The sequence below is a fragment of the Lissotriton vulgaris genome, chromosome 8 (assembly GCF_964263255.1).
Source record: "Lissotriton vulgaris chromosome 8, aLisVul1.2, whole genome shotgun sequence".
NCBI classification, from domain to species: Eukaryota; Metazoa; Chordata; class Amphibia; order Caudata; family Salamandridae; genus Lissotriton; species Lissotriton vulgaris.
Window position 1 is genome coordinate 1,402,329,769 of NC_141696.1, and position 19,785 is coordinate 1,402,349,553.

The 19,785-nt window shown below is 45.4% G+C and overlaps 1 protein-coding gene across 4 annotated transcripts in view; it reads right to left on the reverse strand.

The window, feature by feature from the left end:
* ERG (ETS transcription factor ERG) overlaps nucleotides 1–19,785 on the reverse strand; it is a 454,845-nt gene that overhangs the window by 192,186 nt on the left and 242,874 nt on the right. The gene's annotated exons all lie outside the window — the stretch shown is intronic.

Here is a 19,785-nt window from a genome sequence, read left to right on the forward strand (position 1 = left end):
AGCCCGTGACAGGAAGCGTGTCGCCCTGATCGCTCTTATAGGCTGCATACTACTGGTTTGCCCTTGGGACCCTCCTCGCCCAATGAGGACCCTTCACGGCAGAACAATAATGTTCAACTCCTGTCGGGTGTCAAACAATAAGAGCGCCCCCAGTGGCTAAATTCCCCATATGCAGGTTTCTGGAATGGGAGAAGGTGCACGGGCACAGGAAACTCCTTAAAAGGCTTGTGACTCCACTGTGCATGACTCATCTTTTGAAACTGCAGCAACTGCAACAATGGGCAAGTATTAGGTATTACATGCAGGCCTCTTCTGTAATACCAAAATACCAAACTGAGGCACTCTATGGTATTGAAAGGGGCCTGATTTAATGTAATGCGACAGCAGGTATTTTCCTGCCTGTGCAAGTTAAAATGTATCTCTATAGCATGCATAACGTCATGCATTGAGTTCTAAAGGCAACTGCAGAAACAGAAAATGGCCTGAGAGTGGAACATAGTCTCTGAATTCAGGCAACGAGCAGCAGTTTGTCTGAAGAAGTGTGAACAGCCTGCAACAGTTTTACAAATGCAGTTTCTGCACCAAAAGTGGGGAGGGCTTGAAAAACAATTTTAATTTAGAGACATTTGCCACAAACAAAGTTGTACAATCATATTAAAATTACAGATTATATGTAAATAACTATAACACAAAAGGTGAAGCGAACATTATCAATGTTTTTCTCGTTTCATAAATAGATTCTTGTAAACGTATTGATAAGTCATTCACCTGACATGGTAAGAAAAACAATTATTTTGTTTAATGTCATCTTTATAGACAAACGTGTTGATTTAAAGCTGACCCCAAACAATTAAATATCTTCCATCTCTATTTAATGTAAGTTGTTGTGAGTATTTGTAATGTGTTCCCTCTATGTACATTTATACAGTTTGATTTTTCTTAATTTCACGATTACATTTCTTCACCCTAAGAAGAGTCACTATAATATTATGATACTTCAGACTCCAATTTTTTATATTTTTGTTTGTTTTCAGAATCTTTTTCACCCCTGATTGTAGCACGATCATGCAAACTGGTCAAAACAGTTAATTGTCATTATGTTTCATGAATTACAGTAATATTTTGCCCAGGACAAGCAAAGACATCCAAAATTAAGCTAAAAATGCCAATCAACTCTCCCATTCAGCTATTCACTTGGTTGCACAAACATTTCAATCCTAATTTTAATGTTTGTTTCATTGACCATAGTCAAATGTGCTTACACACTAACATAGAAAATGTTAAAAAAATAAAAATAGGCATGCACAACTAATTTCTCCAATGAATTGTTTGAAAGCGTACTCTTAAATCCACAAAACTGTTGCTACTAGTAACTGATATCAAAGAATGAATTTGCATCACAACTGATGTCTGAGCTGCAAAACAATTGAAAAAAGTTATTACACAACATAATACAAAGACTGCTATATGGCAATGGGGCCTACATTATCAGCCCAATCTGTGGTTATTGTGTTCTTTGTAAGACCTTTCCAAGCTGATAATTTAGGGCTGCCAGATGTCTTGAAATACATCCAGATGTTTTGATAGAGCCCATGTGTTGTTCCTTACAGACACTTATAATCGAAGACAGCTGTGGTGTATTACATTTGAGGATACATATGTTGCATGATATAGTCAGAGCACAAATGATCCATATGTGTTTTAATTGCTCCCTGAACCAAGCCTGGAAACGGTATTTTCCCGCTTTGTGTGTGAATCCACTAATGCCTCCTACTGGTGACTGTTAGACTCTGTGGTTTGTAGCTAGCTGGGATGCATAGAGGCAGCCATAATCCACTGTCCTAGATAGGATGAGTACGATACACTTGTCCAATAGCCGGTGCTCACCCTTGGGTAGCTTAGCACAGAGCAGTCCCACCTATCCTCAGTGTTAAAGTGTATTGTATTGGCACAACACCACCCACGCAACACACTGCGTACTCTACGAAAAGTCTGCACACTGTATGTATAAAACACTGCTTTATGTATTAAACACACATTAAAATCAGCACAACATACATATTGGATAAATACTTTACAGTTATATGCAATTGTAGAACTCTCCCATTAGCAGCAAAATGGCATAATCATATATACATTATTCAAAGGTATTTATAAAACCCGACTTCCCAATATCGCATCCAGTTGCAATGGACAAGAAATCACAGGTTTCGACTACGCCTCATGACCCAGACCTTCTGTCACTTAAACGGCACCAGCCAATGATGCACGTTGCCCCTACTGGCGATGTGTATCATTCACGAGTGTAGATCACTATCCCCCCAGACGCAAAAACTGTGACACCAGAAGCTGGCACACATCCCAATTGGAAAAATGTTTCCCCTCCGGTGGAGTTGCGAGCTGCAGTTGCTCCAGGCAGCCAGTCGTGGTTGCTCACAAGGCGCAACAAGACCCCTCGGGTCCAGTCCAGATATTCCCCACAAAAAAGTATCTTGTGGCATAAGTCTGGGGAGAGGGAGCCAGCGGCCTCAGATGGAGGCCGCAATGTCATGCCCTGTCATCCTCCCAATCTGGAGGTTGGAGTCAGTCTAGGCTGCCAGCTCAGGGCCCGCGGACTCAGCAAAGGGCTCGGACAACACACGCTATGGAGTGCAAGCTAGCACAGGTTTCTGGTTGCAAGCACTGATCCCTTGGACTCAGCAAACGTCCCCCTCACTCCTCAAACTCCTCACATGATGTAACCCCAGGTGGGCTGCTGATCTTTATGAGCACACTCAGGACAGTCCCTGTGCCAACAGACGATTACTTCCACCCAATTCCGCAGCACCCTGTGCTATCCTTAACATTTTGTGAAAACGAGGAGATCCTTTCTGCCCCTGGGATCTCATGGACATCCGGCCAGCCAGCCGGCCCTTGGAGAGAGCTTAGGGATGGGGGCTGTGACAGTTGGCAATTAGCTGCAGGCCAGCAACTTCCCTGCAAAATCCACCAAGTGATAGTCCCCTTCCTGAGGCACAACAAGCCCAAGGCCACCACAAGCCTGTGGATAATCCAGTTGAAATCCCTCCTGCCCAAATAGTTACTCTTGCCAATGACCCAGCGTAAAACCAGGATAGTATGGTTCCAATCCTAAAAACGTCTCTATCTCCTGAGGGCAGAGCCCCAGTAATTATACACACAATGTCCTTTGAAGACGAGATCAGCTCAAAAGGCCACCTTTGAAATGCATGGGCCCTCTCTAAATTGTGTCCTGTCTGCCATCCTACACCAGTAGGCTTGATCAATATCTTTAGTGGGGCCAAGACACTGCCACTTGGAATGCAGGTGTCAATTCCACCCCCATGTATCTGTCCCAAGAAGGTCCCTCAAAGTCAGAGGTTTGCAGTTTCACTTGAGCCCCTAATTTATGGCTGTTTATCAGGAATTGACAGATGTAGCTGTGCCCCAGCACCCAGATGTGTACTGGAGACAGGCTGGCAGGCACACAGAGCCATGAGGACAGAAATGCCCACTTTCCCAAAAAGGGATTTCCACATTAGTAATGTCCAATCCACTCACACCACCGGAGAGTATTTGCTATTAGTAACTCATCGATATCAAACACTATACTGCTACTCTTCTACACATAGGAAATACATCTCAATAGCCTTTCACTGATCCCTCATGTCAATCCAATGCGAGAAGGTGACCCTACTGTACCAAACACATCACCCAGTGCCACTACCAGTGCACGTAGTGCACCCGCGAACATGCCCTACCTCTTCCCGACACTGCACCCTGCCCCCAGGGAGTACTTAAATGTAGCGAGAGACATTCAGAACCTTGACAAGTAGCTTTTTAACACCTTCAATGCTAAAGGTATTCTCCCCCGGTGTTGCATTCCATGATTTCCCATTCTTCATGACGAGCTCAGCTCGTCATAAGCACAGCTCAACCGTGCCTCATGACGAGCTGAGCTCGTCATGAGCAGCGAAGGGGTTAAATGCCAAGCCGAGTAACAGTAACCACTACATACAGACCCTGCCATGGCAAACCTGTGTAACATTTGAAGTACTACCTCCGTGGGTGGCACAACCAGTGCTGCCAGCCCACGGAGGAGCATTTGAATTACATGACATAGGAATATGTCTTACTGCTAGACAAGGGACTTACAGCGTACTCAAACCCGCCAATGATGTTTACACCAATCGCCAGTATGTATATAACAAGCACAGTGCTTTGGCACTGAATGGAAGTTTCAAAAGCGCTCAAAGTCCTAAGGCTAGCACGTAGATCAGCGGAAAACCAGAAGGGACAAAAGCAAAAAGTCGAGGAAAGGCACCCTAAAAAAGGTCCATTTCCGGCACTGACCTTGCCCAGGAGGTCACCACTGAACAAATAGCTGTTCAGTGGAGAACTACAGATTATGTGCTCCATGGTCTGTGAAACGTGCCCTTGGTGAACAGGTCTTCCTCACAATTACGTTCAGCTACACTGCACAGAGTTCTGTGGATATGACACTCTCAACTCTTTCATGGCGTGCACGAGGACATTCTGAGGAAATACCTGTGATGTTGTGGGAACTGGGTTTGTATATTTCAAGATTTACCTGTTCTAGATAGATGATGCTCCTGGCCAAGCAAGTAATTGCCATTTATGCAAAGTGTGCAGGATTACTGAATGTGCAGTTAGTATTACAGCAGTGGTGTATGTTTATTGCTGCTCTATTATTCTAAACAGCACTCTGGAAACCACAAACAGCACTATGTGCTGGTTCCACGACTGTCACTTATTTTGGGTATAGTCAATGATTTATGGCTGTCCACTATGCATAATCCAAATGTGCTTGTTTAGGGCATCTGACCATTGCTATGACTACGGACACTGACTCCCACCTCCAGGCAATAGTGGATTACGTTTTTAGTGGTTTATTTAACCCCTTAAGCGCTGCCGTCGGCCAACGGTCATCGCGTGCACTACCTTGGTAGTGCTGCGCACGTCCGTTGGCCGACGCGGCTCCACCCGTTATTCGAACGTTCAGCACTGGGCGCTGAACGTTCGACGCTCTAAACGGGTTAAGTAACATGTGTGTTGGAACCTCTCATTTCCTCTACATATTTAGATGTTTGTTACATATATAATATTAGTATCACTGCATTTTTTTAATGTCCTTTTTCAGCCCTGCATGGTCATCAGTTTACTTTCCCCACTTCTTTGTACTATGTCTTTCTAGAATAAAGACAAATCGCATATAAAAGTTTTTGGGAAATAGCTTGCTTTAATAATAATACAATGTAGTTATGTGTTTTGTTGTTGATCGTTTTTCTTTCATTTTTCCTTTAAAGTTGCCTTCACAAGTATTCACGTATTTTCAAAGTTAAGGACACTTACAAAATAGGCTTTTAGCAAGTTTTGGGGGTCGGTCCTCTTCTCTGGACAGCGAGATTCGCAGTGTAAACGGATGAGTGCATTGGCTGATGAACACATCCCTGGGCTCGATATATTGAGTGCGTCACTGCGACTAGTCACTACTATCATTTGTTACGCATTTATGGGTATTTTACTTCCAAGGCGGACTAAAGGTTACACTTTAGAGTAAATTGTTAACCTAACTTTTTGAGATCTTTATGACTTTTCCAAAAATAAGTGACTCTTCGTAGTGATGAAGCAGCAAATGTTATGCATAAAAGAAACTGCGATTGGTTCACTACAATGGCGACTATCTCACCCATTAGCGTTTGATGGGTAGTTAATTGCTAAAAGGTTATGGGGCATATTTGCAACAAATAGCGATAATTATCGCTAAATGAGCTTAGCGATTTTTTTTTTATCGCCGTGCATCGCCGGATTTTATCGCAGAGATAACGTGCTATTAGCAACTTTTATCTCAAATGCGATGAAATATCCTGCGATAGCGGCTCAATGCGTGAATAGCGCTGGAAATCCTGCGATATTCAGGCATCATCGCCAATAGGGTCTTTACCTGAATATCCACCTCCCATTGGATATACAGGTTAAGAAGTGGTCTGAGCAGGCGTTAGGTTTTGGCGATATTCGCGCTTAGCGCAAATTGTTTTATCGCTTCGCCTGTGTTGATAATAGGCGATAGCGATGTTAGCGACTGCTTTCAGTCGCTAACAGGTTTGGGTACGCCCACTTTGCATGTCATTAGCGATAAATATCGCTGACATGCAAAGCGGGCCCCAAACCAGTCGCTATCGCCTACAAGCTGTCGCTTCGCAGGATAAAGTCCCGCTAAAGCGGCAATAATGCCCTTGATAATATGCCCCTATGTTACCAGATGTGATCTAGTGCTGACTGGCTCTGACTAGGAAATGTGTCCAAATTACTCTCTTTTAGCCCGATACCTCACACGAGCCTTTAGCTGGTGGTAAGTGCCCATGCAAAGGTAAACACATGTGAAACTTACAAGGACAGAACAACAGCACTACATATTCGTGCTCGTTATTCCCCATTTCTGACACACCGTTGTAAATAGGGCACGAGAACACTAGGTAGTGTGAGAAGGCAGAGTGGAGTGCAGCAGTTCTCCATGTGAACATATTTAAAATACCAGTTTTGTACAAACTGAACTGTTAGTTTCATTCAATAAAAGTAATGCTAGTCCCAATGACGTCAGCGTGCGCACTTTTCAGATAGGGGCGCATTGAAACTTTTCTAGGAACACGATTCCCACGTGTGGCAGCAGACACATACAACGTGCATTTGCTTTCAATTAACACTGGGGCCTATTTTCACTTCCAGACCTCAGCGTTCATTTCAACACAACCAGCGGTTAATGCACATGTGCTTTCAATATATATATTTTTTAAATCCTCTCACGTTTATTTTCTCTTAAAATTCGATTATTGGTAATGTTGATCTTCTCAGTCATTTGGGAACAGGGCTGCCACCTTTCCAAGAGAAAATACCGGCCATTTTTTCATGTTTTGAGAAGGTGCAAAGGCCCAGGCTTTATACTGAAATAGGACTAAAGGCAAACTCGTCTGACTTCCTTTGTACCGTGACTGTCCTGTCTTTGTTTACTCTAATTACTAGCGAGGGTAGAACACATTTGAAAGGGCTTTCATCTTATATTTGCGTTTTAAAGTATGTATGGATAACAGAGGCGTGGCTATCAACGGTGCAGCAGGTGCAGTGGCACCGGGCCCATTAGTATGAGGGATCCAATTGCCCCCATTTAGGGATTGTTTTTTACTACCAACCCAGGGATGGGGGGCTCAATTACCCTGTCGGCATTACGGCCCCTGGTGTCTCTGCTACGACACTGAGCGATAAGTGGGGTGGGCAACACCAGTTTTTAGGTACTTTTCTTAATTTTTGTACGTGCTGGGGCAATAAAATACTGGTCATGCTGGTAAAAACTGTCCAGGTGGCAGCGCTATTAGGGAATGAGGCCGCGGACTTTAGTTTTCTCTGCAGGTTAGGTAAATAACCCTAGGAGTTGTCGGAACTCCTCTCTAAGGCATGGGGAAACAATAGGAGGATAGAGAAAAAAAAAGTGGAAAGGGATGGGTGAGCAGAGTGAGAACAAAAAAGATTTACAGACAGAGAAAGAGGTGGAGACAGAGGGAGAAAGAGAGAGTGACAGGAGTTTTAGACAGAAAACTGTGGGGGAGGAAAATAACGTGTGTGAGAGAGGCAAAGAGAAAGGGAAGGAAGGGAAAAGGAGAACCTGGAAGAGAGGGGGGAGTTTGAAGCGCTAGATGGAGAGACTGAGAGGGGAGAGACAGGGAAGAAAGACGAGGATGATAATAAACAGTATCGCTGCCAGCAACTTGTTAAGAATATTCAGAGGAGAATGGTTTGTCAGCCCCTCTAAACATGAATACATATTGTTCTAGTGATCAAGTGCACTTGTAAGGCCGCAGTACCACTGTCTGCATTTACATCCTTACAGCACACAAACAGTGGATAGGTATTGATGCATTTATTCGCACAAGCAATGTATAGAATTACAGATTATTATAGACTTGACATACAAATGTATGACATGAATCATTCTCATAAACCAACTATAGTATTACAGATTACTGTAGACATTACATACATATGTATGATTTATGTACTATTGACAATATCTCATTTCCCCCTCAGAAGTTATATTTATAATAAAGTCTGCTGAATTTATGCTATACATCACATGGGTATCGTGTGCACAGATGAATAAGATTTGCATCCTTGCATTTTGAATGCCAGTGTCAGAATTTCCATAACATGATCTAAGCATGGAAGTATTTATTTGCAATGGAATAACTTTATGCTTTCAAGGAAATATACATGAGTGGAAATGGCAGCTTTGGGACAGCGGTGTCTGCATGGTTGTTGTTTGCGTATTGGCCATATATACCCTTGGGTTTGTTGCGCTTGCATGCTGAGAAAGGAGATGTGGCATGTATATTGGGCTTCCCTCTGGTCCAAGATGATGTCATTGACCTTAACATATGTGAAGCGCAGCCCACATGTCGTGTAATATGGGTACTGCCGTTGCTTTGTCCTGGCTATATTACTATTAATCATTTGGTTTTACATGAGTTGTGATAGCATTAAGTATAGAAGCATGCCTAAGATATGCATTTCCATAGGAGTTTTTGGGAAACATTTCACACAAGCGTATGGCACTTTGTCAAAAGCAAAAAAGTATAACAGGAATAACGTAGAGACTTTTTCATAATTAAGAGAATCATAAGTGTGGAGTTCTCCGGCTTGAACTGGCCACTCCGAGTCTGCATTGAGAGGGGTTTGAAATGCAACAGCCCTTATATGCTCGATGAAGTTATGACATCAGAAATGACATCAGCAATGACCTCAGAGCTGATATTAAAGATCACATCATCCTGGACAGCATTGATGAAATCACTTTTCCATCTTTGTTTGTGTGTAAGTTTGTTTCCAAGAGACAATCCTACAGCCCAATAATGGGTGGTTTGAAGTCTGGGTCCAGGGACTCAGGGCGCACGGAGACTGGCAGAGGGGAGTCAAATGCCCAGCCCTGGCATGTAGTGCATGTGGCATGACTGACGCCCATGTCCTGTAGGCTTTAAGGCTAAAGATCACTTCCTCTGCCCAGAGCTCACTTGGCAGAGCTAGTCGGAGTCTAGCTGTCATGGGGGCAGGGCAGCAGGGCTTGGGAGCAGGCACACATCACCGTATGTGCCAAGAGAGTGCTACCTATGGATAGAGCCTATCTCGTAAGGGCGCTTCAGGCCAGACGAGAGGCGGCAGGTGGAGGCCATGGCGGAAGGCAAGGCTGTGCACTGCGTGGCCACTTGGCACTAGAAAGGCTAATCCCCAGAGGGCCAAATTCCATGTTATTCCAAGACGCTTATCATTCAAAAGAAAGTATGATAATGTCGGAGCCATTTTGTCTGCCATTTAATGGCTACCAATTGAAGCAAAAAGTAAGTTTCACATGCAAAATGATGACAGTCCTTCTGTTCCCCCTTGCGGCCCCTCATTTCTGTAGCAAAGTTTACTGCTGACTCAAGGCCAGGGGCGGCCGGCGCGACGCGCGGGTGGGGCAGTCGCGCATGGGGGACAGACAGTGCGGCTGGGGGGTGTATAAAAAAAAAATAGGCATAAATTAAATTTACCTCTCCGTCACCGCCATCTTCTTTCCTGCTTGCCAGTGTCCGACTTCAGGTCAGAACAAGAATCAGGCAGCCAGGCTCTAAACCCTAAGCCAATCACAACGCTCCAATGGAGCGTTGTGATTGGTCTGAGTGCCATGTCACGGCGCTCAGCCAGGGGCTTTAGGGGTGGGCATGTTCTCCATGTAGACTGCAACGCCTGCAGGACAGAGGAGTGCGCATGACTGGTTTTGGCGGCCCGACCAAACAGTCATTGCTCACTCAGGAATGGGCAAACCACTCCTCCCCTGCCCTGCTGCTCCGTACGCAGTACAGCCCCGCCCACTGGCTAAAAACAACATAAAATGGTAATAGTTAAAAGTTATTACCATTTATGTTTTGCTTCTCGCACTATGAGAAAGCAGTGGGGCGGCGCTCCTACGCCATAGCGGAGGAGCCTCCAGAAGATGCTCCCACCCTTTTTTTTTATATAACTTTTTATTGATGACAGTGTAGTGACCTTACAAACATCACATTACTTGAACACAGATTCTACAAATGCTATACTTTGGGATGTACATTTTTTCACCATTTGTTTAAACACATTAGGCAGTCAGTATATAATTGTTTCATTAGTCTCCGGTTCGTCAAGGGAAGGAGGGGGAGGCAGAAAGGGCAGAGCACAAATATTCCCTCTATATGCATTCCATTTTCCCCATATTTGTGTCAATTTCATCGGGCATCACCTGGATACATACACTGTGTTTTCCCTGAACGTGCACCAGTCCATGTCTTTCTTCCATGGGCTTACTGTTGGAGCCTCTTGCGCCCCCCACATTCTAGCAATATTCCTTTTGGCTACCATCTGGCCCAACGTAGCCCATGTTTTCTCTTTGCTACTTAGGTCCGTAGGTTCCCAGATATTCAGCAGGCACCTTTTAGCCTCTGGTGCCAAACTCAATCCTACAGTTTACTCCATACAGTGGAGTATTTCTGGCCAATACATACCGATGTGGGTGCACTCCCAAATTTTATGTGTCTTCCTGGCTGCACTGTCGCCTACAGCTAGAATCCACCCTGTAGCCCATCTTGACAAGTGCTAGTCCTGAGTATTATATTCTGTGAAGTATTTTCAGCTGCACCAGTTTAAGCCTGGAAGAAATTGCAACTTCTTTGGGGGAGGCCAATGCCTCAAACCAATAATCCTCGTCTAGCCCCGGCAGATCAGTTTTCCCTTTCCCACGGAGCTGCACGAGGGGTCAGGTGTGTGGTTGATCAATTTCTGATAGGTCAAGGATATTGCTTTTTTAGGCATATATTCATCGAGAAGTCTATCCTCGGGGAGGCCTCAGGGGGGCGTCTCTCCCACAGGGATGTTTGCTTGTGGAATGTGTCGCACCTGTAGATAGCTAAATCTTTCTGCATTTGCCAGTTCGTATTCTTGTTGCCGAAATGAAAAGGATAGTACTTCCCCCTTTCTCCTTAGGTCATCCACTGTGGATAGTCGTATGATGTCCCAGCTGTCGAAGCCTTTGGTCTTCCTTAAGGTACCCAGTTGATCCGAGTCCCACAGATTGGTTGCCTGGGTGATTTTCTTTGTCCAACCCAGGCTCTTGTGAGACGTATGCCACACCTGGACAGAGTGCCACGTGGGCACCGTCAGCTGCAATTTTGTGGGCCTCGAATAGAGTTCCCTGACATAATTCCCCCCTCCCCGGTAAGAGCACCTGTCCATTTTATACCCAGGATCATTATGGGGCTGGTACGTACATTGGTTGATGACAGCCTAATGAACAGCCCAATAGTATTTCTTTATACCTGGGAGCCCTATTCCTCCATCATACCACCCTCTCACCAATTTTGGAAGTGATATCCAAGGCGGACCATTCACCCAAAGCAGCGCCCTCTGCTTGCTTTCTATGGCCGCAAAGTAAGTCGTGGGGACGGGATTAGGTGAGTTGTGGCTACCACCCTTTTTTTAAAAAAACACGTGCGACTTTTGCAGATTGCAAAGCCCACAAATTAAAAAAGCTAAATTGCAAAGTTGCAAATTAAGCAACCTTTCAATGTTGTACACCCCTAATCTTTATCATTTTCTGATCACAGCTGGGTGTGAATGTGGGCGCTAATTTTCATCCTCGCATGAACCACAAAAGAAAGCTTAAATACAGAAAATTCAATAAATAAATGTGGAATAAGGGAAAAAATTTAGTTTGTGTGATGTTTTGCACACAGGGAAAAAAGGTGTAAAAACTCAAAACGACCTCATTCTGTAACTGGTCCCGAATTTTGCACTAAGGTCTAAAATGACCCAAGGTTCCACTCAGGGAACACTTACATAACAAAATGAATCAAAAATAGATATGCACTGATTATTTTGAGTTGAGTGGCAAAATTAAAGACGCATTTTAAGTTTTACAAGAAGTTTGGCACAAAATATGCTTTCCATCTGTCTTTTCACGTTTCTAAAAGTCTGTTTCCTTGTAATGAAATAAGAAGAATTCCAGAACAAACTATGTAAAGGAGGAAGGTGGCCTTTCTCTTTCCTTTTGCCCTTGGGATACTATAGGGAATATTCACAAAGAAATGTGCGGCGCGGCAAGCAATTTAGCAGCGCCACACTGCGTCATTTGAAAAACGCAGGGATGTGTTGTATTCACAATAATACGGTGCACCCCTGTATTTTCCCTTGCACCAGCGTGTATAAAGCTTCCTAGCATCAATGCAGATACCCTTGTGCCATGGTGCAAAGGTGTCTGCGTTGCAGGGATGATTGTTTACGTACGGGAAGGGAAAGCTTCCTGCAAATCAACAATTTTGAAATGCAAGTTGCTCCTTCTACGTGTGCTGCAGAATGCAGCGCACATAGAAAGAGCAGAATACAAGGAGAAATAAAAGTGTTTCTACTCGTTGCACCAATCTAACACCTGCTTTTCAGTGGAATTAGTTTTTGGCGCTGCAATAGATTTATAGATCCTTGTAAATCTGGGGGAGCATCGTACAATAATGGGTGTTGCGGTGGAACACTCACAGCGACACCCATTGCACGGCCCTTTCACACAGACATTTGCAAAGTGCCGTTAAGCCACGCAAAGTGGCTTAGCACCGCTTTGTAAATATGGAGCAGGGCTTTTTGCCACAGGAGTGTCGGAAAAGCTGATGCTCCGGTGGCGCAATGCCCTTACAAATATGACTCTATGTTTATAAATGTCTTGCTGACAAATTTGTTAGGAATATTGTGTGGGTAAATAGTTAAAATTCAAAAAATCATATAATTTCGAAAACATGCATTTTGGTTGGCCTATTTAAGTCGCCAAGCCTTATGGCATGTAGTTGCATAGAGTGTCAATTTATTTTGCTATTTTAGGTTAAATTACCACTAAACTATCTACCGTTACGACGCAAGTGGTGGGAGGAGGGCATTTCACGCAGTGGTTTACCTTAGAGGTTTGGGAACGCCCACAAACATGCCTGAATGTATACATTCCAGGGCTCCTCTCCGACTACTTTAAACCCTAGAAATGATCGGAAATGTACAGTTCCTTTACAGGATGAACAGGGGGACGGGTCACTTCCACAATTCTTGGGGGTGTAAAAAAAATAGCATTTACACAGGAGGCTCAGTTTGCAGGCCTACTTATGGAAATGTTTGTGAACAGAAAACAATCATTAACATACTTTGAGGAGGAGGAGGCGTAAATCTCCCCCCATACTTTATGATTATTTTTAAATATTAGGGTCTTAAGTGCTCAACTTTGCAGGGGAATTCGGACCAGCCAACCAACAAAATCTCTCCCGCTTTTCTGTGACAGAGAAATTTCACTTAGCACTGCAATGTTGTTATTAAATTTGTCAATACAATGGGAAATGGCACGTTTTTCTTTACATGTGTGAAAGGAGTTGAAGCAAGCAATTTTCGCTCCAAATGTAAATACTAAACGTGGGCAGAACATAGAGCAACGGATTCGCAGCATTCGTTCTCTTTTAATTATCATAAACAGGGTTAATCAGCGCTCTCAATGTTATAAATTGATAAAGACAAATGGTGCCGCAGGCAATATCATAAGTAGCAATTAGTGCAAAATGTTTTTTTTTGTTTTTTTTAATTTAACGCAGTATGTACTAGGATCGCTTTGCTAATATCCGTAAAAAGAAAGCAGGTTAACAAATCCTTTGACATTGTACTGTTTAGCAATAACCACACAACACATTTAACACTGGGGACACGGCGCTATTAAGCGACATACAAGCCATACTGCTAGAATACAACACATTTGCTGACGACGAACTCAAATACATATTTAAGAGGACCACGGCCAGGAGATATGGGGAAGGGGGCAGGCCGGGCAGGGCCCTAGCAGAAAAAATCTGCTCGGGGAGGGCACCACAACACATAACAGCTATACGCACCACACAAGGCACACGCGCGCACGACATGCCAACCATAATGGGCGAATTCAGGGAAACCTACGGGGCGCTATACGAAGCCAGACCACAAATGCCACGGGAGGAGATATTGGAGTACATGGCAGACGTAGAGATTGCCTGGCTGGCAGACGGACACAGGGAATACCTAGCTAGACCCCTCACGACACAAGAAATCATTGACACCATCAAAAGGCTCCCTAATGGCAAAGCACCGGGCCCTGATGGATTTGTCATAGAATTCTATAAAACGTACGCTAGCACGCTAGCACCGCATCTGGTGAACCTGTACGAGGCCGCTCATGAAGCCCAGACTCTGCCTCCGTCTATGAGAGAGGCGTTGATCATCGCCATTCTGAAACCTGGCAAGGATGAAGAACAGTGCGACTCCTACCGGCCTCTCTCATTGATAAACGTTGACACCAAGATCCTAGCCAGCATCCTGGCGGACCGGCTAAAACCACTAATGCCGATGTTAATACGACCCGATCAGGCGGGGTTCATCCCGGACCGGTCGACTGCACACAACACCCGCACCCTCTTTGCTTTGGCGCACTATTTGGCCCCAGACATCAAGGCGGTTGCTGTATTGCTGGACGCGGCTAAGGCGTTCGATACGATTGACTGGCCGTTCCTGCACGCAGTTCTGCTCCGGATGGGATTTCCCCCCTTATTCATTGGCTGGATCACGATGCTGTACTCAGGCCTGACGGCCCGCATACGGGTGAACAAACATCTCTCGACCCCGATCGACATCCGACGTGGCACCAGGCAAGGGTGCCCCCTCTCACCTATGCTTTTTGCCCTTATACTGGAGCCCTTGGCGTGTAAAATAAGACAGCACCACCACTACTCAGCCATTCAGTTACCCACGCGGCCCATACACATTGCCCTGTATGCGGACGACATGGTCTTATATGTAAAGAACCCGGAGTCCAACCTAAATCCCCTACTGCGGGAATACATTAAATTCGGCCAATATGCAGGGCTCCGCATTAACTGGAACAAATCCCTCATACTCCCACTGACAGATAGCACCCAACCCATGCCCCTGGACTACCCCCTGGAATGGCAGGAGGAGCCGACGAAATACCTAGGCGTCTGGTTCCACAGGGATCCAGAACTAGTAGTCCGCACCAACTACGGGAGGGCTGTCTCTGCTCTGGAAGACAAGGTCAAACGATGGATAAAACTACCGCTCTCACTGGCGGACAGGCTTGCCATTGTAAAGATGGTGCTCCTGCCCAAATTTTTATATCTTTTTAACAATATCCCCATTAAGCCCCCGGCGGAGGTTTTCCGTAACATTAAAACTCTCATGCTCTCTTTAATCTGGGCGGGTAAGCAAGCTAGACTGGACCTGCAGACTATGACGCTCCCGTACGCTAGAGGGGGATTCAAGGTGCCAGACATCTATCTATACTACCAATGTGCTCAGGCGCAATATGCGCATCACTGGTTTCACGAGATTCCCTTCCTCACACATGTGGCTGTTGAGCATGGAGATGCTGACCCCATCCCACTAACGAGTATACTGACACACAAACGTCCCAGACTACACGCTCATGATATTAACCCGGTGAACACCACGGTGGAAGCATGGAGAACACTCAGTAAGATGGCGAAATGCACACCACTCTATGCACCGGCACTCCCGCTGGCTCACCACCCGGCGCTGTCTGTCACGCAAGAACAGGTGGGAATGGACCTCCTTAAACGGGCTGGCATAGACACCCTTGGGGACTTGTACAGGGAAGGGCACTTTATACAGCTGAACCAACTCACCTATATCCAGAATCCAACTCTGTTGTTTAGCTTTAACTATTATAGACTCCAGAGGGCGGTGAAGGAACACTTTGTGTCTTTTCCAGCAGAACCACAAGCGCTAGCACCACTGACACTCATGATCAACACCCCCTCGGCTGCACACCTGGTATCCCGGCTGTACCGCTGCGCACAAGCTAGCAATGGAGGCAACACTACACGAGCCAGGGAAAAATGGCACACGGTGCTAGGGGAGGACCTCACGGAAGAAGACTGGGAGGCCTCCTGCATGCTAACAGGGATGCTAACACCTAACGGGAACCTCAGACTGATCCACTACAAATATTTGCACCAGATGTACCACACCCCTGCACGTTTGCACAGATACGGGCTGAGAGACAACTCTAATTGCACTAGATGTGGGCGGGAACACGCGGACTTCATACACTTGGCATGGCACTGCGACGCTATATCACAATACTGGGTTCAGGTGATACAGACACTCAACGCTATGCTAGGAGCCCAATTGCCGTGCACTGCTAAAGTTTGTCTCCTGGGACTGGTGCCAAACTTGCGAGCGAGACGGCGTAAACTTTGTGTGATAGCGCTATTAATGGCGAAGAGACGAATATCCCTACACTGGAACAGTAGGCGAAAGCCTAAGGTGAGAACTTGGTTGGAAGATCTGACCTACTGCAGAGACACCTTAGTCACGTATGAGGAGGAGCTGCCTATGGGATCCCGCCCCAGAGACTTTTGGGAGCCCTTTCAACAGTATATGTTGTCAATGGCGTCTACTGACAATGAGGACTGAGCGCTCCAATGTTTAAAGACTTTATGCCGCTATGGGCCACATTTGTGGGCAAGTGGAGGGGGGAGAATGCTGTGACACAGTGCTTTACGGTTTACAGGGGGTTGTTGTTTTGATGTTTAGTGAAGTTCCCCCTAGGTTCCGGGGGCCTTTGTAAAAAATGCCACAAAATGTAAGACTGATCAGGCAAATCTACCATGCGGACGCATTGTCGAAACCACTGCCTACGCTACCACCGAGCATATGCCGCCGGACCTATGGTTGTCGGCTGATGGGCTGTGTATGGGTGTACTTTTCATTTATGCCTGTGTACTCTGCCAAGCCGGCCTATTGAGGTTGTAGGCGAGAATGACTGTCAATTTTCTATGACAATGCACAATAAATGTCTTACCCAAAAAAAAAAAAAAAAAAAAAAAAAAAAAATAACCACACAACACATTTCCTCCGTTTTCTTGTTAGTGCAAGATTCCTTCGGTAATATGGCATGAAGCAACACGTCTTCACACATTCATTTTTTCTTGCAGTTTTACACTGCGTGAACTCGACACGAGTTATATTACACATGGCCATATTATTATTTTTTTGTATGGGAGATTAAGTGATTTGCCCAGAATCCCAGGATGTTGAGACGACGCCGAGTTTCGAACCTAGTTTCCCCAGCTTCATAGTTGACAGCTCTGACCGTTAGGCCACACCCTCTCTCTATTACAAGTAAAATCGGAAACAAACTATGCAAGATCTGCAAAATATTAATGATATTGAAGAGTCGCATTGGAAGGTATACAGTGGGGTGGAAATTTAGATTAGCATGTATGTGGCAATGTTCAGATAACATGTCCAAAGTTGATGCATAGAACATTCTTGACAGAGAGGATTCAGATTGCATCGCCCACGTAATAGGCGTGATGGAAGGTACAGGAAGGGCCTCGTTTATGGGGATTTGATGGGCAAAGTCACCTTGCTGCTCTGCCCTACGTCAAAGTGAAAGGACAGGCATGCCACAGATTGCTCTAATACGGTGCATTTCTGTCCTTTTCCCCAGCACGAACGCCATTTCAGCAGCCGTGGCTAACGTAGGCACGCTTGCACCACGGGTGCCTGCGTTGTAAGCAGGATTGTGGTTGTGCAGGAAGATGCACCTTCCTGCACAAAAACAAACCTGAGAGGTGTTTTCCTCTTTCTGTGTGTGCTGCAGAATGGAAAGAGGAATAAGCATGGAAAAATAAAGTTATTTCTCTTAGTTATGCCTCAGCTCAGAAGGGCTGGCACTTCCGGGGGTTTACATGGTTTTGTAAATCTGGGAAAGAGTCAAAATCCATGGGCGTTGCATTGGAACACCCACTTCAATGCCCATGGGACGCGTCCCGAGCGCAGGGCAAGTCAACGCAGCCTTGCCGTACTCCATATCCATGAGGCCAGTCAGAGCCAGGCAAAGAGGCTTTGCGTGACCTCATATATATGATTTTGTTGTTTGAGCCGCTGGAACTTCAGAAAAAGTGATGCTCCTGCGGCACAAGGCACTCATAAATATGCCATGTAGTGTGCATGGTACAAGGTATGATGCACAGGAAGCATACACGGTGCAATGCGCAGAGTACAATATGCTGATCGCTTGTATGGTGCAGTGCAAATGAACTATGGAGAGCAGAACATGAAGAGAGCATTAAGCGTCCAGTTTCGGGTAGTCTAGAGGTAGAATGAATGGTGTGTGCTCAGAGAGTGTGCACAGAACAGTGTTCTGTTAGAATGAATGGTGTGTGCTCAGGGAGTGTGCACAGAACAGTGTTCTGGTAGAATGAGTGGTGTGTGCTCAGGGAGTGTGCACAGAACAGTGTTCTGGTAGAATGAATGGTGTGTGCTCAGGGAGTGTGCACAGAACAGTGTTCTGGTAGAATGAATGGTGTGTGCTCAGGGAGTGTGCACAGAACAGTGTTCTGGTAGAATGAGTGGTGTGTGCTCAGGGAGTGTGCACAGAACAGTGTTCTGGTAGAATGAGTGGTGTGTGCTCAGGGAGTGTGCACAGAACAGTGTTCTGGTAGAATGAGAGGGGTGTGCTCAGGGAGTGTGCACAGAACAGTGTTCTGGTAGAACGAGTGGGGTGTGCTCAGGGAGTGTGCACAGAACAGTGTTCTGGTAGAACGAGTGGTGTGTGCTCAGGGAGTGTGCACAGAACAGTGTTCTGGTAGAATGAGTGGGGTGTGCTCAGGGAGTGTGCACAGAACAGTGTTCTGGTAGAATGAGTGGTGTGTGCTCAGGGAGTGTGCACAGAACAGTGTTCTTCTGGTAGAACGGACAGTGTCAATCAGTTTTATTCACCCAGCATATCACTGCTGGTTTTGCCTCAGCCTATTTTTGATCTGATCTGTGACGTTTCTTGGGAGTTTGCAGTGGTCCTTTCACGGCTCCCGGTGCATGCTAAGGTTGGGTGAGTGCTGTATAAACGCAGCACATCAGGCTCGGGGCGAAGATCGGACTCAGACGAATCCATCCAGTGTTCTCACAGAGATAAGAAAGTGCTTCAAGGTCCGTGTAAGTGCTTTGAGCATCCCTTGTTCAAGCGCATCCCCCGCTTAGCGCTGCGAAGACCTTGCATCAACATTTGAACAATAAACAAGCAGTCAAACACAGCAGTCACTTGGCATAGGCTGTTCATGAATTGTAATCGTGCGATTGGCATTAAACACTGATCTTTTCGCCGATATTTGCAGAAGCAAAAGAAATTCCAAACTACGCGCCCAAGCATTGGTTACCAAAAAACGAATCTGCGATCTGTGTGCATTAAAAAATAAAAAAAAAGGATGCTAAAAGACCATGAGCTACTCTGCACCCAATACCACGCTGTGGCACGATGCTTAAAAAAAACAATTGTGGTGGAAAAAGTTGAAAAAAGATGCACTAGGGATAAAGTCGTCTTGGAAGGGAAAACACACAGTAACGCATCTGTTTGGATCCACATACACACATCAAATCAGAAAGTTCGTACTTTGAACCTTGTCTGCAATAGTAATGGAAATCACTCGACCACGAGTCTACAGGTCCGATCGTGAATGTATGGGCTAAAAAAGCCAAGGAACACCTTTTCCCGGAGTTTCAGGTTTTTAAAGCACTGCGGATGGCTGCAATAGGAAAAAGGAAATTTAACAGGCACCGCAGAGGAAACCGTGCTGCCTTCCATTGTGGCAGAAAGGGTGTTGCCCAACCACAGCATATCTTATC